The sequence below is a fragment of the Agelaius tricolor genome, unplaced genomic scaffold (genome assembly GCF_023055355.1).
Source record: "Agelaius tricolor isolate 1412-34295 unplaced genomic scaffold, bAgeTri1.0.p SCAF_7, whole genome shotgun sequence".
NCBI classification, from domain to species: Eukaryota; Metazoa; Chordata; class Aves; order Passeriformes; family Icteridae; genus Agelaius; species Agelaius tricolor.
In genome coordinates, this window is record NW_027269267.1 from 20,261,170 (window position 1) to 20,286,467 (window position 25,298).

The 25,298-nt window shown below is 38.5% G+C and overlaps 1 protein-coding gene across 1 annotated transcript in view; it reads left to right on the forward strand.

The window, feature by feature from the left end:
- The first annotated feature begins 24,650 nt into the window (after positions 1 to 24,650).
- The window catches only part of MID1 (midline 1), a 181,559-nt gene continuing 180,911 nt past the window's right edge, over positions 24,651 to 25,298 (forward strand). Inside the window, exon 1 of the mRNA XM_071430552.1 lies at positions 24,651 to 24,889. The gene's annotated coding sequence lies outside the window, so the exon portion shown is untranslated. The remainder of the gene's footprint in view (positions 24,890 to 25,298) is intronic.

Here is a 25,298-nt window from a genome sequence, read left to right on the forward strand (position 1 = left end):
GATTGGTATTAACTTTTAAGATCATTTATTTTTATGTATGCCATAAAAGGCTTACATCAAAGTTAATCTATATCCCCTACATTTACCCTGATAGCATTTTGTGATGTTTATCTTCTCTGTCCTTTTCATCAGTCACGGTGACATTTTCAAAGGAGGAAGACTCCTACTGACTGCATCCCATTCAGCACCAAAATTAAGTTAGAGATGCTCAGGAACTGAAATATAATGAGCAGTACCTACTTGCTTTGTTAGAGTTCTTTCAGCTGGGGGAACATCCTCTTATTTTCTCATTATCTGAAGAAAAAAAAGGAGAAGGATGGGAAGAGGAGTTTTGCAGAAAGTTGTATTGGTGCCACTGCAGTAGCTGAAGTTTCTGAGCAGGTTCATGGAGCCATGGTCTTTGTTGGGATCTTTTCCTAACTTACTTGACCCATACTGCATTCCTTTGGCTTCTCCAGTTACTCATGAAAATGAGGACTCGGGACTTTGTGCTCATCAAAGCAGGGCAAGCTCTGGGCCTCACACTGTTTTCCTCTTTCTGCTCTCTCAGGTTGATCAGATGTTTTCAGCCTGGTTCCATCTTCATAGCACTGTGTGCCTGAGTATGTTCTTTGCCATTATCCCTGTGGTAACTTCAAAACCTCATGGCCTCTTTCAACCAGGCAGCCCTGGAAGGGGATGCATTTCCCTGGAATTTGTAGCAGGAATGCCCTGTGGGAGTGGGAGCCACGTGGCTGCCCCAGGAGAGGCCCAGAGGCTGCTGTGAACTGCTGCGGGTTCTGCCTGTGAACTCCCCCAGGGTCTCCCTTGGGATCCCTCCCTACCTGGGGCAGCAGCTGCACATGGTCAGGCAGGGGTAACCTGTGCCTCCCTGAGAGGAAGGGCCAAGATGGAGTCCCTGAGAAATCATCTGCACTCACTAGCTTTAAATTGCTAGCAAAACACAATGCTCTTCCAAGAAAAGCCTGCTCGCTCTTAACCTGAAAATTAATGTATTAATACAAATAATGTCTCTGTACCATTAAAGTACTCTGGAGGGAGAAATAAGAGAATCAGACCCCATGTTTCTAAGCTCATCACTTTGGAGAATTTCCTGAAAGTGATTAAATTGCTACATTCAAACAGAGAGGGAAAACATGCTGACAGCACGTTGCTTTTATTCTGCTTTTGGCAAGTAAGAAGATTTGAGTATCTAAAGTCCCCATTGCATTTTAGGAATGCAAGATAGGGTCAGGAATTGTAGAAAACAGAAGATGCCATTGTTAGTTGTTGACCTAGGGTCCTGTTCTGCTGATTTTTGTACAAGTGGGCAGGCACTGACAAGTCATTGAAAAGCGAAATTTGCAGATGGTTTGAGAACTGTGGCCACAGTTAGAGAAATCAGGAAGCTAATTAGGCTTGTAAATATGTACAAAACCCCCTCCAAAATAAAAACTATATTTAATTGATACTTATATGTGTATTTCTAGTTGAAAAACTATCATCTGCATGGAGTCCTTTTTAATAAAATTATTTATAAAAATCAAAATCTTTGATTTCTACCCTTTTTAAAAAGTATAGTAGATTTCAGCTTCTTCCACACATCAAATAAGTAAAAAATCTTCAGGTTTTATTTTTTACCTCCCATGGCAAAAAATTTATTTGAAAGTGAAAATTGTGAGCTAGGGTACTGTAACAGGACTGTAGAAATATATTTTAAAAATTACTCAGACCAGCTTCAAATCTCATAAATTTGACCAGAAATAGCAATAGGAAACATAGGCATAGGTTTGGGATTATCTGTGCTTTTCTTGGAGGGGCAGAAGTCCCAGATATCCTCAGGGCATCTGAGGAATTACAGACTGCTTCTCTGGGGAATCCCTGTTCGTGTATTTTTAAAAGTGCTCCTGAGTAGACAAATTAAGTGCTTTTCATTTTTCTTTGAACCCAAAATGTCTTTCAATTTGAAATTTTTCCCTTTGAGAAAAAACTCAGCTCAGTAAGTGCTTCAGTGGTTGGCTCCTCATCTGAAAATGCCAATAGAGCTAAACTGTAATGATGTTTTAGTGGACTAAAGGGCTGGACCCACAAGGGAAGACTTATGATACTGTAAATTCCACTTAAATCTCAAAGAAAATTGCTTACACTGCATATTGACTGCAGGTTAATGGAAATTCATTCCACTTTCCCTTCTTTCTCCTTAAATCTGAGTATTGAACAGCTTTTGCTATTCAGCCTCTTTGCTTTCTGGGAGGTTGTGAAAGAACTGCTGGACTTTTCACTACATTTTCCACATGCTTTTATGGAGGATCAGCTGCACTTAGGCATAACTATTCATAGGTTTTCTTATTCTTCCCATGTTGTTTTCCTCCTGTAAGAGTGAAGTAACTGAAAAATTGGACCTAAAGGTCTATCCTTGCCTAATGATAAAGGTCTGTAACCTTTTTCTCTTGAATAGAATAATGCAATCTTCAGCCAGACTGATTTACATTTGCTGCTTCTGATTTTCTAATTTTTCCCAGGCTACAAAAGGGCTGGTATTTCACAGCTGGTGCCAATGACAGTAACTGTTGTACCACCTCTTTTTCCTTCAGTACATCTGTCTGATATTTCAGTTTCTGGTTGCACTTCTTACTACCAGCTTATATAGCTAACAGTATTAGTTTCCAGCTATTAAGTATATGTTAATATGCAAAGATTGATGACATATAAAATTATTCCTGACTAATATTGATAATTTCCCATCATTCCTGTGGATGCTTGATATTATTTCAGCAGAATGTGCTGCTGACAATATAGTTCTGTCTTTTTATTTTCTGCATATATTTTTATCTTGAGGCTTTTGCTTTTTTGATAAACGACAGAATACTGGAATAGTAACTACAAGGTACCAGTTGGGTGGATCCTCAGGTGCTTTGATTGCCATTTCTCCAGTGAAATTATTTCCCACTCCCTCATGTTTACTCTAGGTATAGACTGTGACTTTGGACTAAGGCAAGTTTGCTTCATGCCACACTGGCAGTCTGTGGTAGAGGGAGGAACTGATCCCATACACATACCTTTACTCCTGAACCAAGATTTCTCTGATTTCTTACTACATTCTATTGTGTATATGCTTTTGAAATAGTGCAGTGTTATGAACAAGCTCAAATAATCAAGTCTGAAACATATAATTGACCTTGGCACTACTTAAAGAAAGCCATTAGTGTGCGCATCACGGGCTCCTTCCAGCTGCCACTGAAGTTTCTGTTAAGATTTCCCATTACTTCTTCATGACCTGGAGCAGCTTCAGGAGTGACAGTGTATCCCATCCAGTTGGAATAGCATTCCAGTTTAACTAAAGATAGATGTGCAGTTTTTAAACAGTGGAAGGAGAAAAAAGGCAAAATAATTTCATGTGAAAATTATCTGACAAAGTGTCTCCACTGGTGTTTAGTTTACAGTGAGGAAACAAAGCTATTGGCTGAGGAAATTGGGAAATAACATTTAAAGCCTCAGGAAAGAAACAAATATTTTAAAAAATCTTTCTATCTCATGTCTGTATTTTCTGCAGAGCAAAACAAAAATATTAAATAAAGTGTCAAGGATCTTTCACAGGAAATAATTTAGCTAAGTGCAAGTGCACGAAATTTGAGAAGTTTTTAACATCTGTGACAATTTGCTGTGTGCTTTGAAATAGAAAGCAATACTAAACAAGAAACATTCAGTTGACACATGTTCCTCAAGTCCCTAGAATTTCAGCTATGATCATTGCAATCCAGACATCAGAAATTGACAGATATGATGTTTGGCAGCCCTGTCTGGTTCTGCCCCAGTCTTGGTCTTATTTTTGATTCCATGAACGTGAATGATTAAACTCTTGTTTCTGTCACTGGGAGATATCTGTGCCTTGCTGTGAAGTTCATATCCAAAATTCTGACAAGAATATACAGGTAACATTTTCTGTCAGGAAAGAATTCAGGGTAAAATTAAACACACAAATTTTTCTTTTCATCTGCATTACAGAGAACCAAAAACATCCATCCAAATGATTTGTAGCAGTGCCTGAAAACCATGATGTTTCTGTTTGGCACACTGTACCAGTTGGTACACTGAAACATTGTGTTGCATTGCTCTGTGATTACAGCTGGGACAGGATCTGGCACCTCAAACTGTGATAAATGTTTGTATGATTTTCTACAAGACAGTAAACATTGCATAAAAAGAAAAATTTAACTTTTAAGCAGTTACACGAGCCACTTTGCGTGGCTTTAGTGACCAGCTAGTAAAATATAAGATGACACTGCATGACCAGCCAAACCATTTCTATGTGCTGTCAGCTTTAATCCCTGCAAGCTTTCTGTGGATTTGCAAGAGCTGAAGTCCAACTTTGCAGTCAACCTTAACAATCTCAGAAATGTTGCTAACGTGAAACTGCTGCCATTCTTTATGTATGCTTTGTTGTGAATATTTTTCTCCAGATATTCTTAAAAAAACATTTATTAACTGCCACTATAAAGAACACATTTCTGGAGAAGGATCTAGGGAGAGCAGAGGAGAAGCTGCTCTTTAAACTGTGTTTAAACCTTTGAAATTGTGAGCAGTAAGTGGCCATAGATCTTTTACTAGCCCAGGGAGCTGCAGTTGGTTTCATTCTGAGTAGAAAGTATTCAGGCACGAAAAGGTTTTCAGAAGTGCAGGCATCCAAAATATTACCAGAACAACAGCCAAGAGCAAAGTTCTTGGTCACAATAATACAAGAATATAATTTGAATACCCAAGCATTAGTTATCACTTTATTTATAATAATCACAAGAGAGCAGCAGAAATGGTTATTAAATATGTTTGGGAAGTGCATGAGGTACAAAGATACATTGTTTCCTCTAAGTATTTTTGAAGTAAAAAAATAAATAGAGGAATTCTTAGTTCAGTGCAAGCAATCATGTTTTCATACAAAGAGCACAAGCACTACCGTGTGCATAAATCAAGATCATTTGTGCCAGACAATTACTCCCTCTCACTTGGTTTAAAGTGAAATGATGAGCTGATGGCCAACTCAGCTTTTTCGTGTTTTAGTAAGCTTGGTGCTTTGAAACATGGGAAACATAATCTGTGACCAACGTGGTACTCTGGTTGCTTATGGCTGGTTCAGTGGAATGTATCTTTAATTTGTGGTTATTTAAAATATTTAAAAGAATAAAATATTTCCTTATTTCTTAACCCTTTCCTTGGGAATGCTATGGGGTTGTTATTGTTCTTGCTTTAATAATTTCAGAGTAGTACACACTCTGAATAAGAACAGTTTATGTGACAGAAGACTACACTGGAAATTTTTGGTATTACAGTAATTTTTTTTTCCTTCTCATTAAGTGTAGTGTTATATATTCAGATATACAGCCTATTTCTAGGAAAATTGACCACTTTTCCCTAATTTTTACTTTTGATTCTTTTCTCTTGGCCAAAGGAATCTTGCCCAAATGCCATCTCTTTCACCAACCACAAAAGATGTTTATTCTACTTAATTTTCAAAGGCTAATAAACTATAACATCACAGACCTTTCCTGTTTATCTCCAGAGAGGTGGTGTTTGCTTGGATCTGTGTGCTGGCCTTGCCATGGATCTGAACAGTTTATGGAAATACAGGGCTGAAAATCAGGGATTACTTATACATATTTCATTTTAGTACAGGCAAGACTGTTCACTGCAATTGTTTGATTTCTAAAATGAAGAATATTTATTAATTTTACTGAAACCCAAGCTCAAAAATGCTGTTGAATACAGTCCTTTTCAGATTTTTTTATCTGAAGTGGTTACAAAAGCAACTTTGGCTCTTCAATAAGATGCAGTACTTAGCCCTGTAATCCTAAATGTACTGTCCTGACAGCTGGAGACAAGCAGCATTTTCTTTATTTGTGTTTCTGTCTTTGGCAACGCTTCCTGGTTCATGGTGGAAATGCTGAGTTGAATATATCTTCCTTATGACCCTCTCAGCTCAGCCAAAAAGAAAAAAAGAAAAGAGAGAGAGAGGAAATTCAGTAGATTAAAATAAGAGATTATTTATCACAACTGGAAATTATTCCATTAGAATTTTCACAAAGTTTAGTTTTTAAAGGCTCAAGAAATGAAAGTTAATAACTTCTAGGACTGCTTTAAGAATTAGAAAGGTTTCTAAGATTAAGTGAATAAGAGGTCATCTAGCAGAAGAGTAAAAGCCTTAAAATATCTATTTTCACATGGGGGGTTTGACATCACATTTGGCACGAAATATTTTGTATTTTCTTCACAAGATGCAGGTTCATACAAAAATGTGCCAAGCCATTTAATACTTAAAATTTTAAGAAGAAATTTCAATTATGATTAGCCATGACTCTCTAGGAGATCTGCCCTCACCTCATCACTGTTGGCATCCAGGACATTTTCAAAGAGAAATATTCTCTGTGGTAAATGCCTACTGGCATAACTATATAATGCTAAAAAGGGATTAGTTTCACAAATTACTTTGGAAAAACCAAGGCTGAAACACAATTTCTGGCTAAAATTTGAGAGGAGCCTTTCCCACAGCAGCTGGTCTCAAACTTGGGTAGTGGCAGATAGTCTGGAGTCATTGCCATGGCTGATTTGCTGCACAGATGTGTAAAATCTGATTATATCCTTAGTGTAAGTCATCATTCCTTGGTAAGCTCATCCTAAGAAAGGAACAATCTTGTAAACAGTTTCAAGTACCTACTGCTTTGCTCACGTTTTCTACATGTCTGTCTGTCTGTCTGCATATTTACACACTCCTGAGCCTGTGGCTCTGGGTGCCTGCTGGGTGTGCAGGGGCAAAGCCAGCACATTCAGAGGCCATGCATTAGATGACAGGAACACAGAAAGCCATGACTGCCAGGGAACAAGCTGCTTAACCAAGTATCCACAATGGTTTTTGGAGTACCAAAGAATTTGGATTAACATAGCCAGTTTTGTTTTGGTTGGTCTTTTTTTCCATCACCATCCTTTTGTTGTTTCTAATTTATTTCTGCATTTGCAGCTTTGGAAGGGCTTTTTTGAAAATGGCAAGGAAACTGGGAGTTCTGAGAATAAAAGTCAGATTTCCTGGCTACAAGTCATGTGCCTGGACCACAAATTTTCCTTCTCAGAAAAACCAAATTTGTACTAGCTTGTATCCTTGATTATTTCTCCTCTCCTCATATTTTCGGTTGGTTTGCACGATGTCATAGGATACTTCAGAATAATGCCTTAGATGAAAAGTCTTTGTTAAGAGAGACTACTTTAAATTTCTTCTCTTGTTTCTGTGTATTTGTTTTCTTAGCAATGGCTAGAGTCATATTTCACCGTTGTTTAGGATGTTTCTGATACATCCAGAGAAGAGTAATGAAACTGGTGAAGGGTCTGGAGAGTGACTCATACAAGGAGTGGCTGAGGGAGCTGGAATTGTTTAGCCTGGAGAAAAGGAGGCTCAGGAAAGGCTTATCCCTCTGTACAACCACCTGTAAGGCTATAGACAGTTGAGGGTCAGCCTCCTCTCCCAGGCAACAGTGACAGGACAAGAGGACACAGTCTCAAAGTGTGCCAGAGGAGGTTCACACTGGATATTAGGAGAAATTTCTCCACTGACAGGTTAAGTGCTGGAATGGGCTGGCCAGGGATGTGGTGGAGTCATCTGGAGGTGTTCAAGAAATGACTGGATGTGGCAGTCTGTGCCATGGTTTAGTTGACATGGTGGTTGGTCAAAGATTGAACTCAGTCTTGGAGGTCTTTTCCACCCCAATTGATTCTGTGATCCCACAACTGTTTCATGATGAAACAGCTGTTTCATTTTAAGTCATAAGTATATGCATTTTTCAAAGGTGTGGAGGTATTTGACTAAGACAAGAGGTCCTACAGACACTGGCTATCAGACTTTTAATGAGTCATTGCTCATGTAAGTAATGAAAACTGTAAAAGATAGCTCAATAGGCCATGCAGACTTTCTTTCTAATTTGAGTTATTTTGTTCTTTTTTCTTTTGAGTAACTACTTCTGGACTGTTATAGTTATCTTATTAAAGGTATGTCTTCTGGCTCCCAGTGAAATACCTGAATAAAAGTGCTGCAATACTATGATCTTTCTAGATACTAACAGGTGTTTCTCTGTTGAAGTTCTAAAAGTCCTAAATTACATTAAATATTTTTAATATATAAATACTATCCAAATCCCCAGAAATAATTCTAGAGTCTGCTTTTAGAGTACAGTTCATCTGTAGAAGATTAAATAGGAAATTAAAGGAGCTCTCAGTCTTTCTTTGCAGTTAAGCAAATTTAAGTACTCAGAAGGGATTAGAGAATCATGTAGATACCCCCTAGTTTTGCATTTCAACATTGTTTTCAAGGCTTGCATACTTTTTTTTTTTGAGTCCTGGCCTCCATAAATAGCTGTAATTTGCTGTAAAATTGGAGAAATAATAATGGTGCTTTGCTGTTCTGCGATGTTCTCTCTTTTCAGTGCTTCTTGAAGGTTATTCTGACACATAGTTTACTCACACTGTATGCTCTGCTCTGTGGAATATTATTGGTAGGATCACAATTCAAGGCTGCTAGGTATCTACTTTGAATTTCATAGTCAAAGACATGGTCTTCTTTTCTGAGCTGCTATTGTAAAACATATTTTTCATTTCTATTGGATTTTTTGCATTCATGTGCCAAAAACTTGCCTTGAACTGTGCACTTTAAAGGAATACAGTCTTGCATATAGAAATCAGTTTGAGTACCTGGGTAAATTTGTGAATGGAGTAGAGATGCAATGTTTAAAATTTGTAGTGCTGCCATTCAATAGCTTATTTGAAGTTGTGTTATAAAAACTAAATACAGAATCATTGTTCTCCCAGTTCCCAGGAACTACATGAAAGATGGTTAGTATGTTAGCAATAGAGAGAAGTCATTGACACTTTGTACTAATAAAGACATCTCAATCTGTTTAGAAAAACTATATTTCTCTTATTTTCCTTTCTTGTTTATTGTAGTTTTAACTGTAATACATATGCATGATGGGCAGGGTGCTGTTCTCTGCATATATTTTAAGATTCAGCAAAATGATGATCTATCCTGACTGGAGCTTTTAGAGATGGGTCCAAGATATTTTTAGTTCATTAGTATTTGAGTATTAATCAGATCACCTTCTGTGATATGCTTACTACTTTAGACAGGTAAATGAAGTAATTAATTTATGAGTAAAAAAAGCAGTAATTAAGAGAGTGGCAAAACTCATATCAGGAGCAGTCTATCATGCATGTACTCACATTCTTACATAGTCACTCACATTCTCTGGAGTGAGAGTAAACATTTCTCTGAATTGAACAATTGAATAATTCTCTGAATTGCTGAATTACTTCCTGCAATGTACCTGGGTTCTCTAAAGTCACACAAAAATGTTGTTTAAGGAAGGAGTTAAATGTAAAACATCAGATGTAATTATCATGCACAGATAAAGGTAATAAAACAATTCACTTTCAACAATACATGGTAGATTCATGTGAGATGTGGAAAACACACTAAATATGATTGTGAGGAAACAAACTCCATAAGTCATTTAGACTGCATTTTCATCCATTATGAGCCAATTTTTGAGAGAGATCATTCTGTATCCCCAAATCTCCAGCATGCCCTCTCAATTTTCTCATTGTTTTTCCTTATTCCTCTGTATCTAACAAAAAGAGGTACAAGGTAGCAGAAGTGCAAAATATGTTTCAGGTGAGGTATAGATATAAAACATGGGACTCCTGGTGGGGATTAGTGACTGTGCAGGACAGCAGTTCAGTAGATTCTCTGTGTCCTGTTTGTGCTTTCTTCAGCTTTTGTTGAAATCAAATTCTGCTGGATCTATACCATCATCATGCTATTTTATTTTACACATACAAATCAAACAAGGGCTGATAGGATTCTGTTAACAATTTTTATTTCTTTGTTTTTCTTACCATACACTTTACCTGAGTGTAGGAGAGAAACTATGAGAAGACAAGCTTGCATAAAGAAGCTGTAAGAACCCCCACTGACTGAAGCATTACTTTCCTGCTTTTTCAGTGCTGTTTTCTGTAAAGATTCTTCAGAAATCTTTTGCTGTAATGCTTGCAGACAAAGAGCTACTGCATATTAGCTTCAGTCTTCATTATATGCCATTATATAGACTTGGTTTATTCAAACAGGAAATTATTATTTCCTAATTAAAAGGCCTTTTTCATTCATTGGAATATTGTTAAATTTTTTTTTTTTATTGACTGCTATTCTTAGGCATTAATTCTCTACCTTTAAGTGGAAACAAATGTGTCGAGTCCATTCTTATAAAATCCTTCCTACATTAGGAAATCTGTTCTAAAAGTCACTTTGGCTCATCCAAACCTGCAGTAACATATCCTGATAACACGTTCCCAAGTCTGCAAACGGGTTTCCACCCCTGCTCCAATTATAGCATTTGTTTAAAAACTCGGGGTCAATGGGTGGTCATGAGCTGTGGCAGAGGGGGTGACAGTGAGAGGACCTTGTAACAATCCCTGTTACAGGATCTCAGCACAGGCACACCAGGGTCCTGCTGCTGGGCTGAGTTGTCCACTTGCCTGAGAGGTGCAGCTCTGCAGGCTGTGGTGGGGCTGTGTCGCACGTTGGTGCTGTTGAAATTACTCTGCCTTTTTATCTTCCTTTTGGTTTTTTTTTTGTTTTGTTTTGTTTTTAATTAAAAATAATTCTAGGAGTCAAATTACTAGAGTATTCTATTCAGAGGCTTTAAACTTAAAGCCAGCTGATAAGATCATAGCAAAACTCAGGTTGGAAGGAAGTCTAGAAGTCAATCTAGACTAACCCCTTGCTTAGCCATAAGCTACCAACTTAGGTGAAAAAGGACTTCCTTGAGTTCTCTTTTTAAAATTTTAATTTACATTTTTTTTTTGGAACCTGACTGATGATATAAAACATGTTATTTAAGTAAGCTTACAAAACCCCTTCAGCTAACACAACTTTTCCCATGTCTATAAAATTTCAATTTATGAGTGTGTGACTTAGCAAAGCTGACAATTGCAAAGATTTGTAATATGTTTATTTTTAAGCTTCTTCCACTTTTTGATCTTTTATCTGATAACACCATCAGAAAAATAATACAAAATGACTTTGAAAAAAATAATAAAGCATGACTTTGAAAATATCGTTCTGTTATACAATGATGTGAAAACACTTATCCAAACCATTAAATCAGTAATGTGGTGGGATAGATACACATTACAGTAAAAATACTGAATTTTAGAGGACAAGAGGACTGGAGGGTAAGAATGCATTTCTTTTGAGTTTGAATCTGTACATCTTTTTCTAGAAGATGTCTTCTTTTTCATTTTTCCACCAAATGGTGCTGTGAGTGACACGTGTTAGGCAATGTTCCTCCTAAAAATAGCTTTACTGTAGAAACACTTAGTTGTATTTTTAGAAAGGTGTGGCAGTCACTTTGTTTTCAAGAACCAACATCTCAGTAAGACAGTTCAAGAATTTGCTGTGCCTTCTGGTATCTGAATACCTCTAAAGACAGCAAAGCACAGCTTGTTACACATCTCTGTTAATTACAGTGTGATTAATTGATTCATCAGTCGGGTGTGTGATGTGTCATGTTCCCTGATAGTCTCAGGACTCTGTTAATGCCAGATGCTGTCCTGGAGCCTGCAAGAACTCTCTTTACTGGTTCTTAGAGTACCTGGTGCATCCACAATCCCATTTCATGGACATACAAAGTGCAGTGATTGAATCCAGCTGTTTGCATTCTGTGTGTTGCTATCATTTGCCAGCCACTCACCATGAGAGCTGGGCAGGAAACCATTTTCTCATCCCATTAAAAGGAATTTTGTCATCCCTTCTGAGATTAAAAAAAAAAAGAAAAAAAACAGAAGAGTATTTTTAGACTGTTCCCCAGAAGGGGTAAAACCCCTTAAAATAGCTTGTCCTTATGACAGTCACTTCAGATGTGGAGATTCAGATTCCAAACTGCAAGCTAGATATCTTCATGAAGTGTTTATCTTTTTGAATAAATCTTTTGAAACAATAATTTCCTGATGAAGAGTATTTAATATCCCAAATTCCTGATCTCTGTCTACCAGAGCCACTATTTGTACATAGATGATCTGCCCTTGTTGAAAAATGTAATTTTTTTTCCACTTGAGCAACAGCCAATGCTTTGGGAAAAGCAGACATTGCACACTAATATCCCTCTCACCACTGCAGATCATCCATGCTTCTTACAGCATCATTAAATATATCTGCTGAGAGTATGAATTGCATTTCCTGCCTCTTTTTTCTTTGTAGTCACTGTCAGTGACACGAACCTAATAGGAAGAGTAGGTATATGCCTGTTCACAGATGGCTTTCTTGTAAAAGAGGAGGAAGTAAACCCATAAATCTCTTGTTACATTACTCACCTAAATGTCAATTTTGGCTCTAACTCTAGTGCTTCATCTTATTATTCATAATATTATAGTGCATTATATGATATTATTTGTACATTATATTGTACTTGAAAAGCACATTATTCTAGACACTGTACAAGCTTAATAGATGGCTTTCACAGACTAAAACTGAAGATTTAGGAATTTATAGTCTTGCTTTTTTAAACCCAGACTCATACTGCAGTGTACAACTTCAAAAGGTTGTACAAAGGGTTTGTTGGAAAAGGTTCGTTGGAAATTCTGACCTAACATATATTCCATGCCCATGGAGGTGTTGGCTCTTAAGGGATAGTGGGAAATGAGAAGAAAGGGAAAGAGGAGGCTATTTTTTCCCCTTAAGTTGTGTATATGTTGGGGATTTTTCATTGTGTGATTACTCTGATTAGTGAGAGATGCCTCTGCACAAATTAATATGCAAAGGAGATCCTATGCTGAAATCATTAATATGGATTTTATTTAACAGTAAATGTGAAGTAGAGCAATAGAAAAATAGGAAAAAGAGAGAGAGAGAGGGCAAAGAAAGAGACTGACAGATTAGAGTAGAAAGATAGTCACCATCCCTGTGGATCCATCGGCATCCCATTGGTCCTCTTCCTCTGGTCTTCTTGGTCATGGGGGTCCCCCAAAACATAGAATCCAGTGGGTTAATATCCATTAATATAGGTACATGTGGGTACACCCAAACACCACCCCTGCAGGGGCCAGGGAAGATTTACACTGCCTTTTGCAAGACTGGATCTGTCACCACGTTTGTGGATCACACCCGGTTCTCTGGTGGAAGGCCTCAGGAATGAGTCTGGGGGTATTTTGAGGGATAGTTGATGATCCTTTCTAAGACATGGCAGCTGCCTCTCACATAAGTGTGTCGTGTGAATGTGACCTTCCTGGGGTGGGGAAGTTTTACAACTGGGCCAGTTTGTGCCAGGGAAGAAAATTCACATGACAAAAAGCACCATCCCATCTCCTCAGGGTCTGCTTGCTTAGCCCAGCCTGCAGCCTCTGGTGGTGGGTGTTCACTTTTTCTGTCTTATGTGGTCCAGAGCTTTCACCATCACTCAAAAACTCCTCCTCCCCCTTGACTGGCAGGGAAGGAGTGTGAAAACCTGGCCTCAGCAAATGAGCCTGTGGGCTATGGCATCCCCCAGCCATGTTTACTTATCCTTAGACCTGAGATAATTGGACAATAGTAAATGTTTGTCTTATCTCAAGGTCCTGTCAGGTGGCTTAACTCAAAGTCCAAATTCCAGAAATCCTGGAGGCATATTTGGGGTGGGGGTAGGCTTTGGTAGTCACAGCTTTTTTATAGTTTGCCAGAGAGGGCAAATCCTTCAGCGATCCTAATTGTGTTTAAGACAAGTAGGATTTTTAAGTCTCTTACAGGGTTGAAGGCTAAGAAGGCCAGAGCTAATTGTCCTATGAATCAGAAATAGCACTGTAACTCGAACACCAGGGAACTATGAACCCTGCAGGTTTTCACAGTGCAGATCAGCAACTGATTGAACACTAGAACTGCTTCAACACCCTCTCTGCTGCTGCTTCAGGATGTCTGTGTGTGCAGGAGCAGTGTTAGTAAAGGCAGTGTATGCCTGCTTTGGCACAGGATATGGTGCTGTCCCCACTGAATGCAACAATAAGGCTTCCAGCAGCTTTTTCTCTAGATGATGTTTGATCCCCTGGCTCCTGGGGATGTCTCCAGACTGTCTGTTCACCCCCAGATTTTTCTTTGTAGTACTACACATGGTGTGTGATGTCTGTCAAGAAACTGCCAGTACTGGGCCAGTGAATAGGGAGAAAGTGATGGCACATCTGACTCTGGGATACTCCTGAGAACTGGGCAATGCTGGGTTACTCTTGTCAGTGCAGCTCCTGAGTGTTCAGCACATCACCTTTCTCTCTAAAGACAGCATGATTTGTTGAATACAATTTCAGTATAATATTAATTGTAAGTGAATTGTTTAGAAATGGAATTCCGTGTAGGCAAAACGATTGGGTACTTCATAGTGTGCTAGATACTACATCCTATAAATCTCTCTCCTAATTTATGGTTATTTCTATCCATTCTATGAAAAGATCAGCAATAAAAGGAAAACAGCGATGAACAGCTTTTTGTGATACTTTGCTGACTACTGGTGTATAAATAATGTCTGAAGGTTACGGTTAACCTCCCTGGTGGGAAAATAAAAATGCTAAATAATTCTAAAGTGTGGAAACAGCTCTACCCACCAATTTATTTCTTAAGATACCAATAATAGAGCTGGTAGCTTCATGATTGCTTTCTTTAAATAGTTCAAATAGAACAAGTATAACTAAAAATCAAGGGCTATTGGGATGATATAGACTTTGTAGGGTAATCTTCTCTTATATATATCTTTTATTTACAGACTCAAAAGCTTATGATACTCCTCCACAGCATAGCTGGATAGCCCTTAAAGCTTAATGGCTTTTTCTTAACAATGCTTCTCTTTTGAGAGAACAAAAACTCCACTATAAGGACAGGTAAGGAAAGAACAGCGAGATCAGGATTATCCAAGATCACAGTGGAAGCACACAATAGCAATAGAGATGAAGTGCAAACTTCAAAATGTGTATTAACACTTAGTCTCTCCACAATATCCTTTCTACTGCTGCACACTGCTTTTATTGGTAAGGACCATCACATGTTGTGTGATTTAGTTTTCTGTTAATGGCAAGGCACCCACAATTATGTCTATTTTTCCAATGCTCTTTGAAAATGAGTTCATCAGTACCCCAAATGTCTGCAGTGAGCCATTCCTGTTGTCACAGTTGCTATTCAAATGATAGAAACATTCAGAGCAGGCGATTTGCCTGTGTGAATGAATCCCCGCGATGGAAGGTGACCTCTGTCTGATAGACACGTCGGGCGGGTTCACTGTGTGATCCAGCATTAGAGGAGCTGCCTTCCAGCCCCTGAGCACAATGTCTGGGATCTGGGGTCACCCTGCAGCTCCCCTGCCCTCTGCTCCAGGCCACGGGACTGGCCTCCTCCCTCGGGGAGCAAGACCCCTGCCAGCCCAGCTGAAATGGGCCCAGCAGACTCCCAGCCTGAGTGCAAGGCTCGGAGCTTGGCTTTTGGCAAGAAAATCAGTAATAGGAGCAAACATTTGTCTTTGGAGGCACTGCTACTGCCAAAGAGGATATTCACCCCCATTCTTATTCAAATAAGGTGCATATTCAAGACTTCACTTGTTCTAAAAGCTCTGTGAAATCTTGAGGAGAGAAAAATAGAAGAATGCTGTCAAGCTTCCCTGGCAATTAAAAAAAAATATAAAGGGATGCTTTTTCTATAGTGATTTCTAGTGTAAAGGGATGCTTTTTCTATAGTGATTTCTAGTGTAAGTTCTGTGATATGGTTGCACTTACATATATAAGCATATGTACATGTAATGAGTGCATATAAGCAGGGGAATGAAATAGTATCATCGTCATCATAAAAAAACCACAAACAAACAGGGATGTCTGAGCTATTTAGTAAAGGTTATCCATGGAATTGGGAAGTTTCATGTGTGATTGATCCAGATTCCTTCCAGTACCCTTGTTTAATTCAGGACTATTTGTATGAATGAGAGATGCCACATCTTGTTGTTGAGTTGGTGCCAGCATGAGGTTACTGTGTGGGTTGAAATAACACACTACTGAAAACTAACACATTTTGCATATTTGATATAAAAGTTGCTTCAAGCACTTTCAGTGTTGTTCCCTTTGCTTCATCACATGGAAAACAAATCAAATAGCTGCATTACAGAAAAATAAGACATTCCCAGGAAACAATACTTGCAGTGTTGTTACTTCTTCCTGTTCGAATGTCCATGATACTTAACAGCTCAAACTGAATTTCACTCAGAGGAGATTTACAGTCTGAGGATTAGATTCATTTGTTCTCCACATCTTTGAATAAGAGAAGGTGGGAAAGACAGACTGAAAGACCTTGAAATTTGGTACATTCCAGATATTAAGGTTTCTATCCAGTAAATTACTTCTTGGAGTTACTGTGTCTTAGAGCATCTCTGTAGCTTTTCCCAGATCTTCTTCAATTTCCACTCACATGCAGAGACCTGAGAGAATATTAAGTTTTCTTGCAGAAGAATTTATTGTTTATTTGAAAATTAAAGCTGTCCTTTTTATTTTTCATAAAAACTGTAATAGTTTAAACTCTACAAAAAAGCTGGTGTGTAGGACAAAAGGGATTCCTTACCACAGGATCAGGGTTGATTTTATATCCCCCTTTTCATTAATCTAAGGTGCCTCAGAGAACTGTGTATATGTCAGACTGCATTTTATTGCAGAGGTTAATTGCTGCAAAGGATGATCTATCTGCTAGAATCTTTGTTCACATTAATAAACTCTCTTGGTAGTTGTATAAACATTTACTGTGGTCCATTAATGAAAAGTGTGCTAGTGCAGGTACTGAGTATACCACAATAAAATTTTAGCAGTCAAGAGGTTGTTTATTGTACTTGGTCACATACTCTTTTGCTCTCTCATGTTTTGAGACTGAAATGGAACAAATGAAAAACCAAGATTAGAGCCTCTTAAAATGGGAAACAAAATAAAGGAAAACATTTTTAAACACTGTGCCTTTTCTTTCAGCTGTAAAACAATGCATTATTAATTTAGAGGAATTAATATTATTTCTCCAAGCATGCTAGCCATGATTTTTGTTTTTCTTTTACATGATAAATACTATTGCTATAAAAACAATGGAAACCAAGAACTCGTGACAACTCATTTTAGGTCAGGTAGGCTTGAAGGTAAGCTGAGCTGCCCAGAGAGAGCTGGTGAAAGAGTTTACTTGCTGTAATTGCAATAAAGGAAATTTGAAAACCACAACCTGTTTCAAGTAAAAAATGAATAACTGAATATTCTCTTAAACATTTTTTCCCCTCTTCTTGGAATGCTCATGTTCTTTAGGCAAGTGGCATTATTGGACTCAGTTGCTATTTCCTTAGGTAAGTAAACCTGTTCTTCTGAAGCATTCAGTCCAGTAAGTCCAAGTTTGTAGTATCAGAACCTTGGCTTTCCAGTGTAAGAAAAAAAAAGTAAAAGCTAAGAATAGATCAGAAGTAGGGATCCAATCACTTACATTATTTGTTTCTGGTGTTGTGCTTCATACATGCCTAAAGGGTTTGAGGAAATGTTAGACGCGTTTGTTGTTTTGTACAATTCGTACAAGTGTTAGACACGTTTGTTGTTCCCTATCTCAAATATTTATTCCAGAAAGGTGTCCATTCCCTGATTGCCATATTATTTTAGCTATTAAAATATTAAAAAAGCATAAAAATTAAAAAAAATCATTTTGGTAGGGAAGTGTGAGGTGCTTAGCTAGAAATCTCAGATTCATGCCATTATTATTGTTGTTGTTATTATTATTATTGTTATTATTATTATTATTATTTTATATATAATAATAATTATTATTATTATTGTTAATCATTATAACATATTTTTGTGTGCCTGCCAAATACGGATTTCTGGATTTCAGTTTCCATGTGCCTCGCACATGTAATTGTGAGATTTTTTTAATAGGTTTCTCTCTTTCTCGGCTTTCTGTCTGAAGCATCCTGCTCGCGGCGGTGCTCCCAGCTGTACGCGGTTCAGCCATAGGAGGGAGCCGCTCCTCTTCCCAAATCAGCTCGGGAGGGAGCTGCAGCAGGGCTGGCCCTGGCAGGGACCGCACTGGCCCTGGCACCTGGAGGTGTGAACGCTTCCTTCGTTCCCGTGCGGCTGTTCCCCTGTATTTCCCTTTACACGGGAGTCAAGCCTGCTGGTTCCACAAACAGCCGTGCAGAAACGATCAAACCTGCTCCCAGGGGATTTTAGAAGTGCAACATCATACCTGCACAGAAAGGGATTCAGGGTTTTTTTGAAAATAGCTGGGTTACATAAATATCTGCCAGCTCACTGCATCATCCAGCTGATGCAAGAATGTTGTTTACCTGATGCTGCAGAAGTTATACTCTGCCCTTTTTCATGGCATATTTCTCTTCACTACAGACAATAAACTTTGGACAGTCAGTTTTTTGGTCGTTTTCCATTAATTCAAGTTAGGTTTGACCTTAGCACAAAGTTTATGCCGTTCATAATAAAACTTATTCTTTAGTGGAGTTCCTTTAGGTGGAAGGAAACATGTGGCTGAGTATAATAAAATTTCTGACTACTTTGATTATGTTGAATTGCCCCAGTGAGCTGCTATAAGAGAAGGAGAATTAGTCAGTCAAATTAAAACCCACAAAAAAAATGCAGAAGGGAAATACATCATTACAGGGGAAAAAAGAATGGTTAGAGAAGCCTGAGCAAAAGAATAACATAAAATGTTATAAGAGCTTAAAACCCAAATTATGTTAAATTTTAAGCAATTTGATTGCATAAATCTATATGTGAGATATAAAGGAAGGTGTCCTTGAAGTTTATATATGGTCAGAAACAATTTGCTGTGGTTACTTGTGCTTGGTGATTCAGCTTGAGGCTCCCTTTTGCAATGGCCAGAGGTTTCCCTTATGTTTGACCATCAGGTATGCCATCTTCTTCCTCATCATGTAGGTCTGAGCCTGGGGCACTGAGGGTGAAGTGGGCTCTGAAAGAGGGATGGAGACTGCTGCTGAGATGTTACAGAAACACAGCACTTGTGGTACCTGGAATGAGAGCTCCCAGTGTACCCAAACAGGAAAGTGAGCGCTCCAGCCCTGCAAAGATGCCTTTTCAAGTTTCTCCCATTCTTATTTTAGTTATAGGCCATATTATTGCTTTCTGAATCCTCTGCTATTTAATATATACCCTGAAATTTGTTCTGGATTGTAACAGGTTTATTTTACACTATTTTGTGGGGAAAAAAAAAAAATCCCACATTTTCTCACAGCAAGAGCACTGCATGGTATTAACTCAGGCATTTCTCACACCTAATATTCTACTTTTCTTGCATACATTATTGGATAATGTCCAGATAAAGTCATATGTTATTTTTTCTTGTTGTATGAATATGATGATAATTCCTGGGAGGAATCTTTAATGAGGGAGTAAATCTGCAACAGTGCTTATGTTCCAACTCAGTACTACAAATTCTTGTTTGTATGAGTAGATTTCTTGTGTGGAGTCTGATCAACTGTAAGGCATTGATGATGCTTGTGTTTGCAGCAGTTTGCAGGGCAGTTTCCCATAAGCTATTTATACCATATGTCTGTACCCCTCTTTATTCCTTTCTTCTCCCCCCACTTCCCAAATATACCCCAGTTAACTCTATTAATTTCTCTTTGTTTTGGAAAAATGGACCAGAATATCACTATTTAAATCATTGTGTATATGTTTTCACTGTAGTAATATTCAAAAGTTGGAATTCCAGCTGTGCTGCAAACCTCTGAACTACAGGGAAAATACATGTGTCTCCTCCAAAAGACTTAACAGTCTGAGGCTCCAAGCCTAAGAATTTTTTAGCAGATGTTTGTCTTTAAATGCTAAAGGAGTTACAAAAGTCTTGATGGTTGAGCTTTAAAGGCCTTCCAGTCTTCTCAATGCCTGTATCTGTGTGCCTGCTCATGTCAGGCTGTCTGTAGCACAGTTGTGTACAATATCTGATCTTTAAAAAGTACCAGGGAATCTTTAAAGTGTGGATGTCTCCTGACCCCATGCTGCCCACTCATCCCTAGGCTGGTGCAGAAGCTGTGGAAGATGGGTTGGATTATGGGGATTTTTCCTGGCTGCACAGGAGGTGTACCCCACTGTCCCAAATTACAGTGTTGGCTTATCTTTGACCAGTATGCCATATCTGCCAAAGCCCCTGAAAAGGCACTCAGAATGTGTTTTCTTGCCAAATTTACAGAGAACCTCTTTTTTTGCTCCTTGTATCTTATTGCTGAAGGAGGAATGAAGATTGAGTGTTGTGCAAGCCCCATGCTGTTCCCTTCCTTTGCTGTTTTAATCTTGCTCTTCTATCTAACTTTTGGAGGACTGACACATTTACTGGAGTTTGCAGGCTGATGCACCAGTGTTGGCTGATGCACTTTGAAGTTCCAAGCCAGACATCCTCAGCTTCAGGCACACACTCCTAATGTAAACCCAGCTGCACTGCTGAATCCCTGCTTTCATCCAACTCTGAAACAAAAGCAGAGAGTGGGTTTAGGCTGAACCCATGGAGATCAAACCCAGGCAAATGCTACTAGATAACCCTTGACAAAGTGAAATGTTGACTTCAGTGACATTCTTATTCAAGTGACTCTAATCATCAGAGTTTTTAATTTCTCTCCCTTTTTACCCAACTATGTCTTTTTACTGTGCTCTCCTCTTATTGCTAATCCTTCCTTCCTTCTTGCCAGGTCATTCCTCTTCCAGTTTGCAGAGTTGCCACCCCACTGCTTTCTCCAGAAAGAAAACTGGTCAAATAGATAAAGAATATCCCTGAAATTCAACATGCATATGTTATATGAGCACAGATCATTAAACAACCTTACCATTGAATAGTAAACTTTTAAAATAAATTAACTGTGGTAAGGGTCCCATTAAAAAGTGCACTCTTAGAGCATCTACTGACTATGGAACTCATTTTTCTCAATCAAATGCTTAAAAGTCACGTGCTGTATCTTTAAAATGTGCATTTCCGTCTGTTTATAAAGATATGCCATCTCCAGATGATCCAGATGATCTTTAAGATCCCTTCCCACCCAACTTTTTATATGATTCCATTTTCTACAATGCCTTTAGGAATTACTGGGAGTTTAGGGTAAAAAAAAAAATAAAAAATCAAAGAGCTGCAGTAGATTGGTAGATTGCACTAATCAGAGTGCACTCACCAGCAAGTTTCAAAGAATCAGGAATCTTTAGTTTTGCTGGAATCTTTTCCAGTGCAATTGCCTGCACCACTCTGCCTGTAGAAAAGATTCTTCAAACTGCTCTTATGATTGCTGTTAAACATGTATGGCTGTTATCCAAATGAAGGCCTTATCCAAGAGCCTTATGTTTTTGTTAATCCTAGAAACATGGAAAGGAGTAAATGTTGTGCAAAAGTGCTTTGGACAGATTATACAGATAAGAGGATATAGTTGTGAGCAAGCAGAGAAAACCTTACAGAGCAGAGTGTGCAAACCTGCTGCTATTTCCTAAAGCTCAGACTGCCTTGAGATATTTATCATGAGTCTGAAAGTTACATTCTGCTACAAGAATGAGAAAAATGAGCTCTTCCAAAATTTTAGTGCCTGTAGTTTTTGTTCTATTGTGAATTTTTTGTTCCTCTGTGCAAGCTTCCAAGCACAAAGGTGGCTGCATTTTTCATGCTTCATTCTTCCTTTTGATCAGTAGAGCTCATCTCATTTGTGCATGGCATAGTTAACCACCTGCTGCATGGTAGAAAACTTTTTATTTAGAGGTAATGTATTTATATCAAGTGGTCTGTGAAGAGGCCTTATTGTTTCTGAAATGTTTAAGATACTTCCTTCTTTACAATGGGAATGTTCTCAGATTGTTAGGGAGAAGCAAAGAAGCAATGGTGGCAGTTTAGAAGATGTAATTAGGATATAAATGGTCCACAAGTACATCTTTTAAAACTTCTTTTCCAAGGGTGAAATTCATACCACATCACTTTCACCATGCTAGAGTCCCCCCTAAGTCCCACAATGGGGTCACTTAAACCAAGAGTGTAATTCTAAGGTGGTTCTTAGGAAAACCAAACCAACAAACAAACCAAAACAAAGCAAAAAAAACCAAAAAACAAAACAAAAAAGCAAAAAAGCCAAACTAAAATTAGACTTGAATTGATGAAACTCAAAAATTGCTGATATTCCTGTGTTTAAATCTGTCAGATTTTGGAGGGTTTTTTTAATATCAATCAATTTCTGTCTTTTGTTTGATTATCTTTCAGGATCATAAGTTAGGTACTACCTCACAGATATTCTAATTCTATTCAAACAAAAATATTTGTAAGTATGGAAGCACTTAAATACTGTTATCTGAAACAAAGTGCATCTTTTTGAAAAGACAGTGCTAGTTTTTGGAAGAATGAACAGAGGAGCCCATATTTTTTGGCAGAATTGTGAATATCAAATCCCAAACTAGAAACAATAGTAACATAATTTGTGTGATAAGAAATACAGACCATAGGAAGCTTTATCTCAAACATGACTGGACCAGGCCCTGGTTTCAGAAAACATCTTCTGGAGCATGAAGATCACTGGAGCTGGGGTGAACTATTCTGGAACAGCAGAGGTTTGGCTTTTCTGCCAGAGACTTCCTTGAGGCAGGTCCTTTGGCCCCAGTACTCACCTGTGAAATCAGAGATCTGACACCCTCCAGTGCTCCTGCTGAACCCATCTGATCAGATGAACAATCAGAAACAAAGACTGAGATATATTAACAGCCTGTGCTCCTCTCTAAGGAAATCAGAGGCCAACTACAGGCATTAGGATATCTGTTAATGAGCTCAAGCCTGTGGAGGTGTAGCCTGACATTTCAGAGTTCATTCACCATCTTCCCTTTTCAACTCTTTTCATGGAAAGGCAATTTCTTCATGAAGAGTTCTGTGAAATCTGGGAGGATTTTTATGTTAAATATGTTAATCTTGTAAAAAGATTTCTGAAATCATTTTAGTAGAGAATCTGCATTCAAATACTGAATTTGCAGACACCAATTTTAAGATATATGAATCCTCTGATACTTTATGGTGTCTTTTAGGTAATAAATAAAAGACATCACATTGTAATTGTTTGCCTCAGATTACTCCAGTGAGACCTTTGTGCAGTACAGAATTGTTCAAGATTCATGGTTCAATAACTGAATTAGCACAGCTAAGAGATAATTCACAGAAATCACACTCAAAGTGTTCTTTGTTTCATAAATGAAACAAACTAAATTCTTTCTTTCCTTCCTTCTTTCCTTTGTTCTCTGGTGATGCTGCTATTTTCTTAAACTAAAATATGTCTGAAATAAACAATTTCAAATTAATTCCTTCTCATGGAGCCTTTTCCTTCTGCCCTTAGACCCGAACTCCAAGAAAAGTGGAAAGGGATTCCCTTAAATTCACATTTTTGAGGTAGGAAAATGTGTTCCAGGCATTTATTGCATGTTTGGTTCACTGTTAAAATGGCTCTGTGTGGTGGAAGATTCTCCTCTGTTCCTGTCCCCTCCTTCAGCTGAGCAATAATGGGGAGACAGGGCTGTGAAGTCACAACCCACATTGTGAAAAGAGATCCCATCCATCAAACTGTCACCTTGGTTTTCTCTCCAGGGTCACAGAGGAACAAAGTCAGCTTGTGTCAGGTTGAAATAGCATTGGTAAGTGTTAGTGTGTGTGAAGCTGGTGGCTTGAAGTCTATTTATTTTGTTTGAAAGGCTCAAACAGCGTGCTGCCAAGCAGAGGAACAGGCAGGAGGAAGTCTCCTTATAAATTATTACTGGAAGGCTCACAGCCAACATTTAAGATGTGAAATTATGCCATCTGCTTTTCTAGGTGTTTGATTTACTTTGTGGCAGCTGCCTGTTTCTGGGTTCTTTGCATCTTGTGGACAAGTAAAACTTGTGCTAAAAACTATTATGACAACAGTGTTTCTTTAGCAGATTTAATGCTTTCTTGAAAAGCAGAGGCTAGGCAGGGGATGTTATCTCAATATCTATCCCATGTTTTCAAGATAATTTGTATTAAAAATGTTGTCTCTTTTTACATAAAGTGGAAATGAAGATAGAATCCTTTTCTCATTGTAAAATATCCAATTACTTGTTCTGATTTTAGCTATCAGAAGCATTTCAGTGAGGCACCAGTGGTTTTTTAATATGGTGCCTCATAATGTTATTGATTTTGTGTCTGTTGGGGTCTCTTTTCTTATAATTTTGGTATTGATTTTTTGGGGGAACATCTTTGTTGTTTTTTGGGGTTTGTTTTTTCTGTTTGAAATATTTAAGATTTACTTGCATGTTTTTTTTTTGTGAAAAAGAACATCTAAGGCCCACTAAGAGCTTGAGGAAGTCACGTGCTAATTTTAAAAGCAGAAAAAAAGCTCAATTACTTCAGTGCAGGCTAACTGAGATGCATGCGGGGGACTCGTGCAAGCACCCAGGGGTGTTCTCATTTCAGAAATGAGTGGCTGGGAGGGTGACGGCTGGAGATGGGCACTTTCCCGTGCCTTGCCCTGTCGTGCAGGGGGTGGGTGTTTTGCCCGGAGCCTGGCACGCTGTGGCTGCCCTCCCTGGGGATGCTGCGCGGCTGGGGCTGAGCGGTGCCAGCAGCATCTCCTTCCCCACCCCCCGAGCATCGCTCCTGCTGAAGTCATTTGGTGCGCGCTGCTTTTCCCTCTGCGAGGATTAGGGAGTAGGAGAATGGCTTTGTGAGGAAGCTCGGAGAGTGGGAGCTGAAGAGAGGCTGAACAGAGGGGCCGAAAGACTTTAGCCTTTCATAGTTCTTTCAGTCAGTTCATTCTCAGAGACCAATTGCATGCGAAACGGCAGCTGGGGGTTTTGTTTTCCTTTCAGCTGTGTACTGTAGGAGAAGCTGGTAAGGTTATTTTTTTTTTCCTTGTTCTACTGTTCCATGATGCTATTGTGATTGCTTTATCGAAGCGGCTGTTTGGTGAGGAAGGGAAGTTGGTTAATGATGCTGAGGGTCCCTGCATTGTTTCTGCTTTGTGCAGCTGCACTTTGGGGAGAGGCACTGTTTACAGCACAGGGGCTGGTTTCCGCTCAACAACTTTGCTGGTATTTTCCCAAAGTTGTTTGAGCCTTTCCTTCGGCAAAGCTAGGAAAATAAGCAAATAAACAGACTTGGCTGTTTGGAAATGGGTAAATTTATAGAGGTTGCAATTTGTTGAAAAATCTGCTCTGCCTAATTCTTAGTTTCAGATGTTCTTGCTTTGATGTTATCAGATCCGTTACTTTGCTGAATCAACTCCAAAACTGGGTTTTAT